The sequence below is a fragment of the Haliotis cracherodii genome, unplaced genomic scaffold (genome assembly GCF_022045235.1).
Source record: "Haliotis cracherodii isolate W230 unplaced genomic scaffold, xgHalCrac1.p SCAF_4, whole genome shotgun sequence".
NCBI classification, from domain to species: Eukaryota; Metazoa; Mollusca; class Gastropoda; order Lepetellida; family Haliotidae; genus Haliotis; species Haliotis cracherodii.
This window is the reverse complement of record NW_027266297.1, coordinates 36,862,705-36,875,291: the sequence shown is the minus strand read 5'-3', so window position 1 is coordinate 36,875,291 and position 12,587 is coordinate 36,862,705. Positions and strand designations below refer to the sequence as shown.

At 40.6% G+C, this 12,587-nt stretch overlaps 1 pseudogene; it reads left to right on the top strand.

Annotated features, from left to right (window-relative positions):
- The first annotated feature begins 355 nt into the window (after positions 1–355).
- LOC139479255 (glutathione peroxidase-like) lies at positions 356–11,593 on the top strand (annotated as a pseudogene).
- The last annotated feature ends 994 nt before the right edge of the window (positions 11,594–12,587 follow it).

Sequence of the window (12,587 nt, the reverse complement as noted above, 5' to 3'; positions counted from 1 at the left end):
CAAGTTGACATAACAAAAATATTGTTTGAGGGATCTTATTGATATTTCACCAGAACGACTCCTGAAATAGTATCACCTTCACTTTTATAAAATATGTTGTATACAAGTAGTAAACATATATCAAGTAAAGTTGTACCAAAATTGTTTCGAAATTTTGTGATAAAAAAACTACGAATATTACAACTGTCCTTATCATATAACATTATTTAGGAATCTATAATTACTGTTTTAGCCAATATAACCGTTTCTGGTACACGAAACTATATTAGGTTCATTTGCCAAAACTCTGCACAGGGCATGCGACATTACCATCCTATGCGTGTAGGGAGTAAACGTAAATTTGTTTACAGGTATCTTAGTAGCTAGAATGGATCTTGGTACGATATGCGTCGAGCCGAAAGTGGTATGTCTGTTACTCTGGCGAGTTGACAGTTGTGGCTTGATATGTCATTATATATTTGGGCCGAATGAGTTGTGTTTTTCCCAACTCATGTTTGATTTGTGTAATTCTAGTCATGAAAATATGAACGACGCGATCACCCATGCCCACACTCGTCAGTTATGCATGGTTACCCAATCACTATACGCCATTACGCAACAATTTTCATACGGCAAGCATTTGGAATGTGCCATGACCAGTAATGATAAAATGTCTAAGGAAAAACACTACCTTGAAATTGAAAGAGGCCTTAAATTTTTCAAAATTAAAATTAATCTATTTCTAAGTAGATCTAGATCTTTATCAACAATCACAAAAATATTTTTCTGCCAGTGAACAAGGTTAAAGTGTGATGATTTTACCAATAACGGTTAAAAGATTTCTCTTTTAATAGACTAGTGCATGCCAGCTCAGACGAATTGTTGAAAAACAAGATTTATTTAAAATGGACCAAATATAGTGAAAACTGGCTGTGAAATTTGAAAAAAGAGAGAAATTTTTTCACTTCACTGTTTCATAATCATGGGCTTTAGGTCATCCCACAGACGGCACCCTTACCATGTCAGCTTTCTGACGGAGTTAACCTCTAATCCCATCACGGAACACAGACACTTAATGTCCGCTACGTTGAGCATTTTTACATCAGTGTATGTTTTAATCATCTGTACTTAGCTATTGTTCAAGTTTGCACTGATTATATAGTTTATCCATATACACACAGTTTGCACAAAAACACTCATACAGACTGTAACTGCTGTTATGTCAGGCAGGGGCAGCTGGCCAGAGCGCTTGGAAGAATGCTGCCTCCATCTACGACTTTACAGCTGAAGACATTGATGGGAGGGACATTTCTCTGGAGAAATACAGGTACTCCTCTTGAATAATGGACTTGCTGGTTGATACATCTTGTATCATGAACTTGTTGGGTGATACATCTTGTATCATAAACTTGTTGGGTGATACATCTTGTATCATGAACTTGTTGGGTGATACATCTTGTATCCTGAACTTGTTGGTTGATACATCTTGTATCATGAACTTGTTGGGTGATACATCTTGTATCATGAACTTGTTGGGTGATACATCTTGTATCATGAACTTGTTGGTTGATACATCTTGTATCATGAACTTGTTGGGTGATACATCTTGTATCATCAACTTGTTGGGTGATACATCTTGTATCATGAACTTGTTGGGTGATACGTCTTGTATCATGAACTTGTTGGGTGATACATCTTGTATCATCAACTTGTTGGGTGATACATCTTGTATCATCAACTTGTTGGGTGATACATCTTGTATCATCAACTTGTTGGATGATAACAGTTCTTGAATGAAAACCCTTGTTTGCGCTATTCAAACAGTGAGAATAGGCCGTTGTTATAAGCGACTAGAGCGTGAACACGACCAAAATTATAAAATCTACCGCCTAGCACATGCAAATCAAGGGGAGATAAGTATGTTTCTAACGACCCTAAAAACGTGCTGAATGATGGGACTCATGATATGACTTTGCTGGCTGATACTTCTTGTACATAAACTTACTGGTTGAGACATCTGATATCATGAATTTTTTGGCTATATGACTTGTGTCATGAACTTGCTCGGTGATACTTCTTCAATCTCATTAAAATCAGATCTTAGTTCTCGCTATCGCTAAACATAGATCTGAGGACATACCATTACAGGTTACGTCAGAACGACCTTATTATACATAAACTTACTGGTTGAAACATCTGATATCATGAATTTTCTGGTTATATGACTTGTGTCGTGAACTTGCTGGGTGATATGTCTGGTATAAGATTTTCAAGCAGAGAGGTATCATGTTGGATGGAGTAAAAGATCTGACTTTAATTAATCTTATTAAAATCAGATCTTAGTTCTCGCTATCGCTAAACAAAGATCTGAGGACACCCCATTACGGGTCTTGTCAGAATGACCTTTCATCCAACCAATCAAAGCATCGCTTACCAGATCATCAAAGTGACAGTCGGAATGAGTTTTCTAATCATGCAACCACGAGAACGTTACCACGGGGTATTCCAAACGACAGTTACGGCCCGTAAGACTGATTCCGTCAAAATGATCGTCTACCTTTCGCTTCCGTGGGATAAACATTTGAATGGAGGAGGCGTTGCACAGTACGTGGGAAGGACTGCCATACAATCTCAACCATATATTAGACATTCCGGAATGTTCGTTTGTTCAGTTTTCAAAATTTTAATCGAGAACTGTATCAACATATTTTTCAAGCTTAGTCAGAAATGGAAGTCGCCAGGTTGAAATGAGTGCCGTCAAGCTTGAGAAAGCAGCTTTCTAATTGGCTGATGTCGACTTCTTGTTATTCGTTTCAGTGGTCAGTCAAAGTTCGCGAAAGTTCGTTCTGATGGGTTGCCCTCAGGTCTTTGTTTAGCGGCAGCGAGAACTTAGATCTGATTTTAATGAGATTGGACTTTAATAAGACTGATTCCGTCAAATGTAAACTTACACAGAGCTACAGATAAGCAGCGTTATTTGCGTAAAATACCCCCCCAAAATATTCAAAACGCATTCATTAAATGAAAAACTCAAACGTTTAAAAAAAGATTGCGTAAATACCCAATGAAACTTTTACTTCATGCGTACAAAGGAGCTAATTTCCAAAACACAATTACAAGCTAATTTATTTTCCGAGTCAAGCCTATATATTTTTAACAGTTATATACATCTAAAACATTATTTCTTTTTTCTTTAAATCTTAAAATGTTCACTAATTTTTGGAAGACCCAATAGAGAGAAAAAATATTGGTTACCCAATGAAAAATGTAATAACCCAATTAAAATAGAAACCCTAAAGTATAAACTCAATTGCTCCAAAAGTTATCTGGAGCCCTGCATTGGATCAATGTGCAAGCAATACGATGATATGATTAACCATGTTAATCTGCAATAATGAAGAAAAATGGCTTCACAAACAAGATGCCCATGGCGATAATTCAGATGAATGTTTGAAGAACAACTAACAATGTGTTTTTAGCTCAATTTATAATCACCTACCTTGCCTACCAAAATTACCAAGACATAAAAAAACAATAAAAAAACCCAACTTTAACATGAAATTCATTTTAACTAAAAACATAACAAATAGGTGATTAGTGCATTTATTCAATCAAACATAGATATAACAAGAAAACAGCATTATCACTATCCCTGGCCATGGGGCATATTAGAATTTTGTTTGTTCATATAATAGTGAATATAAACTATAAAATTGAGTCCTATAAAGCATTAAGAAGAGATAGGCACTTTGGTAGCTTCATGTCATCAGAAAAAATGATTAAATGTGAAATTAATACACACAAAAGGTCCCTTCTCTGGAAAAAATAACTCAGTCTTGATATGTATCTCTTAGATAAGCTAACTTCAGTAGTTTTTGAGAAAACTTGTTCCCATTGCAGACATTATGCACAAAGTAAAATATCATGGCTTTAACCCTGTAAAAATATAATTGACGGGACCAATTTTCGAAATCAGTTTTAACAAGTATCTCTAAGATAAGCATGCAAACTTTCATTTATGTTATTTCAGTAGTTTCTGAAAAAATATGTCCTCATTTCTTGCAGTGTGCACTATGTTGGAAAGCATGGAACAAGGGGCATAACTCTGTGAAACAATGATTGACAGGACCAATCTTAGAACTCAGTCTTGACAAGTATCTCTTAGATAGGCATGCAAACTTTCATTCAAGGAACTTCAGTAGTTTCTGAGAAAACTTGTCCCCATTTCACATAGTATGTATTAAGTTGAAAATCATGGAGCAAGGGCCATAACTTTGTAAAAAATGAATTTATGACATCAATTTTTGAACTCATTTGAGATCATGACCAGTAAAATCAGTGTGTAACAAATTATTTTCTCTGACTTAAATAGCTTTCGAGAAAATTTGTACCCTTTGAGAAGTGGATGGACGAACAACGTTCCTATATCCCCCACCCCACTTCATGGCAGAGGATAAAAAAACATTCTTTGCTTTGGGCAGGCTAATCAGTAAAACAATTAACTGTATTGTCTGGTCAGATTCATCAGACCCACTGAATCAAGTTTGTAAAATTCTGTTTGTATGCAGTTTAATGAGAGCAAAGATGTATATATGTCTTTGATGAGAGGGAATAAAACCAATAAATGCACAGTAAATTTCATAAACCAGTGCAAGAGGCTGATTGTGTTTGGGTATTATAACCAGGGTATTAGGGTATCGTACCCGACTCCTACTGTTACAGTATTCTATAGGGCTGGGACGAGTCCAGATTTACTGCCCAGGTACCCACCTCCCTATTACCCGACCCAACTCGGGTACCCACTGTAGGTTTCAAGAGATAGGTACAAAATATCCGATTGGGAGTAGTTTGACCGTAGTCCTGAAAAAACGTATTAAAAAATGATCTGGCCATGTACACACTGAAGTACTTGACCCGAGTACCCGAGTTACCTGTCCCAGCCCTTGTATTCTAGTGTGTCTTCCTGTGTTCGACCAGGACCCACCCGACCTGAGTACCCGAGTTACCTGTCCCAGCCCTTGTATTCTAGTGTGTCTTCCTGTGTTCGACCAGGACCCACCCGACCCAAGTACCCGAGTTACCTGTCCCAGCCCTTGTATTCTAGTGTGTCTTCCTGTGTTCGACCAGGACCCACCCGACCCGAGTACCCGAGTTACCTGTCCCAGCCCTTGTATTCTAGTGTGTCTTCCTGTGTTCGACCAGGACCCACCCGACCCAAGTACCCGAGTTACCTGTCCCAGCCCTTGTATTCTAGTGTGTCTTCCTGTGTTCGACCAGGACCCACCCGACCCGAGTACCCAAGTTACCTGTCCCAGCCCTTGTATTCTAGTGTGTCTTCCTGTGTTCGACCAGGACCCACCCGACCCGAGTACCCGAGTTATCTGTCCCAGCCCTTGTATTCTAGTGTGTCTTCCTGTGTTCGACCAGGACCCACCCGACCCGAGTACCCGAGTTACCTGTCCCAGCCCTTGTATTCTAGTGTGTCTTCCTGTGTTCGACCAGGACCCACCCGACCCGAGTACCCGAGTTACCTGTCCCAGCCCTTGTATTCTAGTGTGTCTTCCTGTGTTTGACCAGGATCCACCCGACCTGAGTACCCGAGTTAACTGTCCCAGCCCTTGTATTCTAGTGTGTCTTCCTGTGTTCGACCAGAACCCACCCGACCCGAGTACCCGAGTTACCTGTCCCAGCCCTTGTATTCTAGTGTGTCTTCCTGTGTTCGACCAGAACCCACCCGACCCGAGTACCCGAGTTACCTGTCCCAGCCCTTGTATTCTAGTGTGTCTTCCTGTGTTCGACCAGGGGCAACCCGGCCGGAGTACCCAAGTTAACTGTCCCAGCCCTTGTATTCTAGTGTGTCTTCCTGTGTTCGACCAGGACCCACCCGACCCGAGTACCCGAGTTACCTGTCCCAGCCCTTGTATTCTAGTGTGTCTTCCTGTGTTCATCCAGGAGCAACCCGACCTGAGTACCCAAGTTAACTGTCCCAGCCCTTGTATTCTAGTGTGTCTTCCTGTGTTCGACCAGGGGCAACCCGGCCGGAGTACCCGAGTTAACTGTCCCAGCCCTTGTATTCTAGTGTGTCTTCCTGTGTTCGTCCAGGGGCAAGTTGGTGATCATTGTGAATGTGGCCTCGAAGTGACAGTACACCCAGGAATACTACACTCAGCTGCAGCAACTCTACGCCGACTACGCTGAGTCACAGGGCTTGAGGATCCTCGCCTTCCCATGTAACCAGTTTGGGGGACAGGTCAGTGAGTTTTGGGCTCTGTGGCGTAAAGTGATATTTAGGCAGTCTGCTACATTTCAGTTCTGTAATCTACCCTTGTGTTAGTTAATGTACCAGTAAGTACAGTTTCGGATCTGCAATGTTATACTTTATTTTGGTATCGCTATGGCCTTCAAAACAAATCTCCCTGAACCAAACTGTCGGTGGATGTTTTGTTAATTTCGCACTCAGCAATATTCTAGCTGTATGACGGCAGTTTGTATATAATAGAGTCTGGAACCAATTGATGATCATGAACCTCAATCTCATAATGGGGATAAAATAACATGCATCAATGAAGTCTCAAACATAGGCTTACGACACACATAGCACTAAGATGAGGATAAATCCTATATTTAAACATACGACACACACAGCACTAAGATGATCATGAATCCTATATTTAAACATAGGCTTATGATACACTTAGTGCTAAGATGATTGTGACTCCTATATTTAAACATAGGCTTACAACACATATTGCACTAAGATGGTCGTGACTCCTATATTTAAACATAGGCTTATGACACACATTGCACTAAGATGATCGTGACTCCTATATTTAAACATAGGCTTACGACACACTTAGTGCTAAGATGATCGTGACTCCTATATTTAAACATAGGCTTACGACACACTTAGTGCTAAGATGATCGTGACTCCTATATTTAAACATAGGCTTACGACACACTTAGTGCTAAGATGATCGTGACTCCTATATTTAAACATAGGCTTACAACACACATTGCACTAAGATGGTCGTGACTCCTATATTTTAACATATGATACACATTGCACTAAGATTATCGTGACTCCTATATTTAAACATAGGCTTACGACACACTTAGTGCTAAGATGATCGTGACTCCTATATTTAAACATAGGCTTACAACACACATTGCACTAAGATGGTCGTGACTCCTATATTTTAACATATGATACACACTGCACTAAGATGATCGTGACTCCTATATTTAAACATAGGCTTACGACACACTTAGTGCTAAGATGATCGTGACTCCTATATTTAAACATAGGCTTACGACACACTTAGTGCTAAGATGATCGTGACTCCTATATTTGAACATAGGCTTATGACACACATTGCACTAAGATGGTCGTGACTCCTATATTTAAACATATGATACACATTGCACTAAGATGATCGTGACTCCTATATTTAAACATAGGCTTACGACACACTTAGTGCTAAGATGATTGTGACTCCTATATTTGAACACAGGCTTATGACACACATTGCACTAAGATGATCGTGACTCCTATATTTAAACATAGGCTTACGACACACTTAGTGCTAAGATGATTGTGACTCCTATATTTAAACATAGGCTTATGACACACAGCACTAAGATGATCATGACTCCTTTATTTAAACATATGATACACACTGCACTAAGATGATTGTGACTCCTATATTTAAACATAGGCTCACAGCACAAATAGCGCCAAGATGATAGAAACTCCTATATTTAAACATAGGCTTACGACACAAATAGCGCTATTAAAGTGGTAATGAGATCAACTGTAATAGATGTATCAATGTTCAATTCATTGTGTTTGTCTTTTGTGAGTAACCTCTGTGACTTCAGTCCATATCAGTCATGTGTACAATAATTTGTTGCTTAATATTTTAGGAGCCATGGCCGAATAAGCGCATCAAGAGGTTTGTTGTGAGGGAGTTTGACGTTCAGTTTGACATGTTCAGCAAGACGGACGTGAATGGAAGAAACGCACATCCACTCTACAAGTTCATCAAGGAAAAGCAGAAAGGCATTTTAGGAAAGTGAGTATCACATCGTTTACGGTTTGAATAAGATCATTTGTGGTATTATTGGACCAAATTAATTTCCCCTGTCCCTATAACCACAACACACACGGGGCAGTGGGAGAGTTCCGTGGTCCAAGTTGGTTTGTTATGTTTAGCAGGGGCGGTCGGGTAGCCTAGTGGTTAAAGCGTTCGCTCGTCACGCCGAAGACCCGGGTTGGATTCCCGACATGGGTACAATGTGTGAAGCCCATTTCTGGTGTCCCCCGCCGGAATATTGCTGAAATATTGCTCTAAGCGGCGTAAATCCCAACCCACTCACTATGTTTAGCACACAAGGGTATAATGTGTGTTAGCCTTGTCCACATGTCATGCGGTTTAATGTGTGTTAGCCTTGTCCACATGTCATGCGGTATAATGTGTGTTAGCCTTGTCCACATGTCATGTGGTATAATGTGTGTTAGCCTTGTCCACATGTCATGCGGTATAATGTGTGTTAGCCTTGTCCACATGTCATGCGGTATAATGTGTGTTAGCCTTGTCCACATGTCATGCGGTATAATGTGTGTTAGCCTTGTCCACATGTCATGCGGTATAATGTGTGTTAGCCTTGTCAACATGTCATGTGGTATAATGTGTGTTAGCCTTGTCCACATGTCATGCGGTATAATGTGTGTTAGCCTTGTCCACATGTCATGCGGTATAATGTGTGTTAGCCTTGTCCACATGTCATGCGGTATAATGTGTGTTAGCCTTGTCCACATGTCATGCGGTATAATGTGTGTTAGCCTTGTTCACATGTCATGCAGTATAATGTGTGTTAGCCTTGTCCACGTCATGCGGTATAATTTGTGTTAGCCTTGTCCACGTCATGCGGTATAATGTGTGTTAGCCTTGTCCACATGTCATGCGGTATAATGTGTGTTAGCCTTGTCCACATGTCATGCGGTATAATGTATGTTAGCCTTGTCCAAATGTACACACTGTTACATTGCTGGTATTGTTGATATGTCCCATGCTGTTATACTGCTGGTATTGTGGTATGAAACCAGACCATACTCCTTCCCTCACAACTTAGCTGATGATATCTTTCTGATTATGGTCTTACCTGTGCTAGAAGCAGTTTTGATATTTCAAACAAGCGTTAATGATCAGCTAAATCTTTTATTTAGTCTGTGAAGGTGCTTGTACTGAAATAACCCTTGTTGATGTACCACCTCTCTGTGCATCTTGCATACCATGAATTTGTCTTGGCATGCAACTTAAGAACTCTTATAGTCATATTAGAGCTAAAATGGATAGAATTATCATTAAACCGCCCGCATGTTGTCAAAAAAGAGCGGGCCACTGTAACTTGATAATGCCCTCAGATTGCTTGACGACGGGCCATTATCACTTCCGTTTTTAGGTGACGTCGTAGGGTAGGGATAGTGACATCACGTTTAATAGTGACGTAGTCTGGTTTGTTCTATGATGTTTCCATATTTGTAAAAGTGGGTCAGTGACATTCGTGTTGATTGCAGTAAATGTTTCAAAACCGATATTGTTGTTTCTTTTTATTTGATAAAAAATTCCATCATTTTAAGCTATAATAATGGTAACGCTATTTTTCAGGGAATTATCATTTGCAGCAGCCCTCGGTCTTTTCAACTACCCTCCTTCGTCGGGCAGTTAATGGAAGACCTCAGGCTTCTGCAAATGATAATGCCCTGAAAAATAGCGTTACCCTTATATCAGTGTACTGTTGGTACAAGTAACTTAGACTGGGATTTCACATAAAATGCATGACCATGTGTACTCATAAGTTGAGGACTAAAGACTTTATTGATTTGTCACTCTTTGCAAGAATAAAAGACGAAAATAAATTTCAACATGTTCATGTCGTCCAGCTTACTGCTGCATCTGGAATAACACTTGACGGAGCTTGGCTTCGGGCACACCAAAAAGGGGTTGTCACCCTCCTTGTTCTCTTCACAATGTGGGGTGGTCGGGTAGCCTAGCGGTTAAAGCGTTCGCTCGTCACGCCGAAGACCCGGGTTCGAATCCTGACATGGGTACAATGTGTGAAGCCCATTTCTGGTGTCCCCCGCCGGGATATTGCTGGAATATTGCTAAAAGCAGCTTAAAACCAAACTCACTCACTCACTCACTTAACAATGTCACTCTTTAGTAGCACCCAATTTACCTAGATGATTTTTTAATTGAATATACCACGCAGTTACTATGGTTACTGTTCATGTTACCTGTTCCTTTGATCTGCAGGTATTTTTCACATGTCATATGGACAAAGTATTTCCAGGATTATGACATTCTTCATATATACACTCTTCTTTTAGCATGCTGAAGTGGAACTTTACAAAATTTCTCATTGATCGCCGGGGAAAGCCTGTGAAAAGATTCCCTCCCAACATAGATCCCAAGGTAAGCCCTGAGCAGCAGCATGTGAGACAGGTTATCACATGGAGTGCATATGGGAGAATAAACCCCAGTTCTTGCAACCAGAAAACTGATGGACAGCTGATATATACTACTCAAATATAGTAAGGACCACCTGATTCTTTCATATTACTATAGTTAATTTGTCATGGCAAGTTCTAACCTGTACTGCATATGCGAGACATAACTCCAATTCCGATAATCGGAAAACTGATATATACAAAGCTGAATTATATTCTTTCATGACAGATTAACTGTAGCAATATGAAAGGATCGGGTGGCCCTTAACTTTGGTAAGCAGTATATCAAGTCTAACATAGCAGGAGCCTCAGCTTACCATCTGTCACAATATGTTTCTGCCTCAAATATGAGATAATCGGATCTGTTGATGTTGTTGTACATACTTTACAATGTCTCAAGAAATGTTGTTTTTTCCCAGGGGATGATGAAGGACCTTGCTCCATACTTCTACAGGTAGTCTCCAATGTACTGCTTCCCTACAACTTATTGCAAGTCATCGTCCAGATCTTGTGTCGGTCTAGACCCAGCTTCAGTGTCAGTCAGAATTTATGAAGGTTGATCCCTAAACCTTGAAGGGGATTGACTGGAGACGGTTTGCTGGCGTACAAACCACTCTGATTGGACACTGGGCAGTGCTGGACCTAGCTGGACATAACGATGGATAGTGACTAGTTGTATGTGTAATAGTATGAGATAAACACTATACACAGTCTTATTATGATTTACCTGGATATTACTTTGGCCTTTTAGATATATTTATTTCAATACTTAGAATAAAGGAAGTTTCATCATAATATAGATCACATTTTGATTGCCAATCATTTGAGAGTTCTTATTCAGAAATTATGACATGATATTTGTCCTCTTTCAACATGTTGTAGGATGCCTATATCAACTGAAAAATATTTATTGATATCATAAAATAACGCCAACTACAGATTGACCTAAGAAACTTTTGCAATGAAACAGGAAGTGGGACAAAAACAAACATATATGTGAGTGTAATGTAACAGGGAACCTGGGTCAGCTGTAGATTGCACTGAAGGGTACCTGGGTCAGCTGTAGGTTCAACTAAAAGGTACCGGGGTCAGCTGTAGATTGCACTAAAGGGTACCTGGGTCAGCTGTAGGTTCAAGTAACGTGTACCTGGGTCAGCTGTAGGTTCAACTAAAGGGTACCTGGGTCAGCTGTAGGTTCAACTAAAGGGTACCTGGGTCAGCTGTAGGTTCAACTAAAGGGTACCTGGGTCAGTGTAGGTTCAACTAAAGGGTACCTGGGTCAGCTGTAGATTGAACTAAAGAGTACCGGGTCAGCTGTAGATTGAACTAAAGAGTACCGGGTCAGCTGTAGATTCAACTAAAGGGTACCTGGGTCAGCTGTAGGTTCAACTAAAGGGTACCTGGGTCAGCTGTAGATTGAACTAAAGAGTACCGGGTCAGCTGTAGATTGAACTAAAGAGTACCAGGTCAGCTGTAGATTGAACTAAAGGGTACCGGGTCAGCTGTAGGTTCAACTCAAGGGTACGGAGTCAGCTGTAGATTGAACTAAAGGGTACCGGGTCAGCTGTAGGTTCAACTAAAGGGTACCTGGGTCAGCTGTAGATTGAACTAAAGAGTACTGGGTCAGCTGTAGATTGAACTAAAGAGTACCAGGTCAGCTGTAGATTGAACTAAAGGGTATCGGGGTCAGCTGTAGGTTCAACTAAAGGGTATCGGGGTCAGCTGTAGGTTCAACTAAAGGGTACCGGGTCAGCTGTAGATTGAACTTAAGGGTACCGGGTCAGCTGTAGGTTCAACTAAAGGGTACCTGGGTCAGCTGTAGATTGAACTAAAGGGTACCGGGTCAGCTGTAGGTTCAACTAAAGGGTACCGGGTCAGCTGTAGGTTCAACTAAAGGGTACCTGGATCAGCTGTAGATTGAACGAAAGGGTACTGGGTCAGCTGTAAGTTCAACTAAAGTGTACCTTGGTCAGCTGTAGGTTCAACTAAAGGGTACCAGGGTCAGTGTAGGTTCAACTAAAGGGTACCTGGGTCAGCTGTAGATTGAACTAAAGAGTACCGGGTCAGCTGTAGATTGAACTAAAGGGTACTGGGTCAG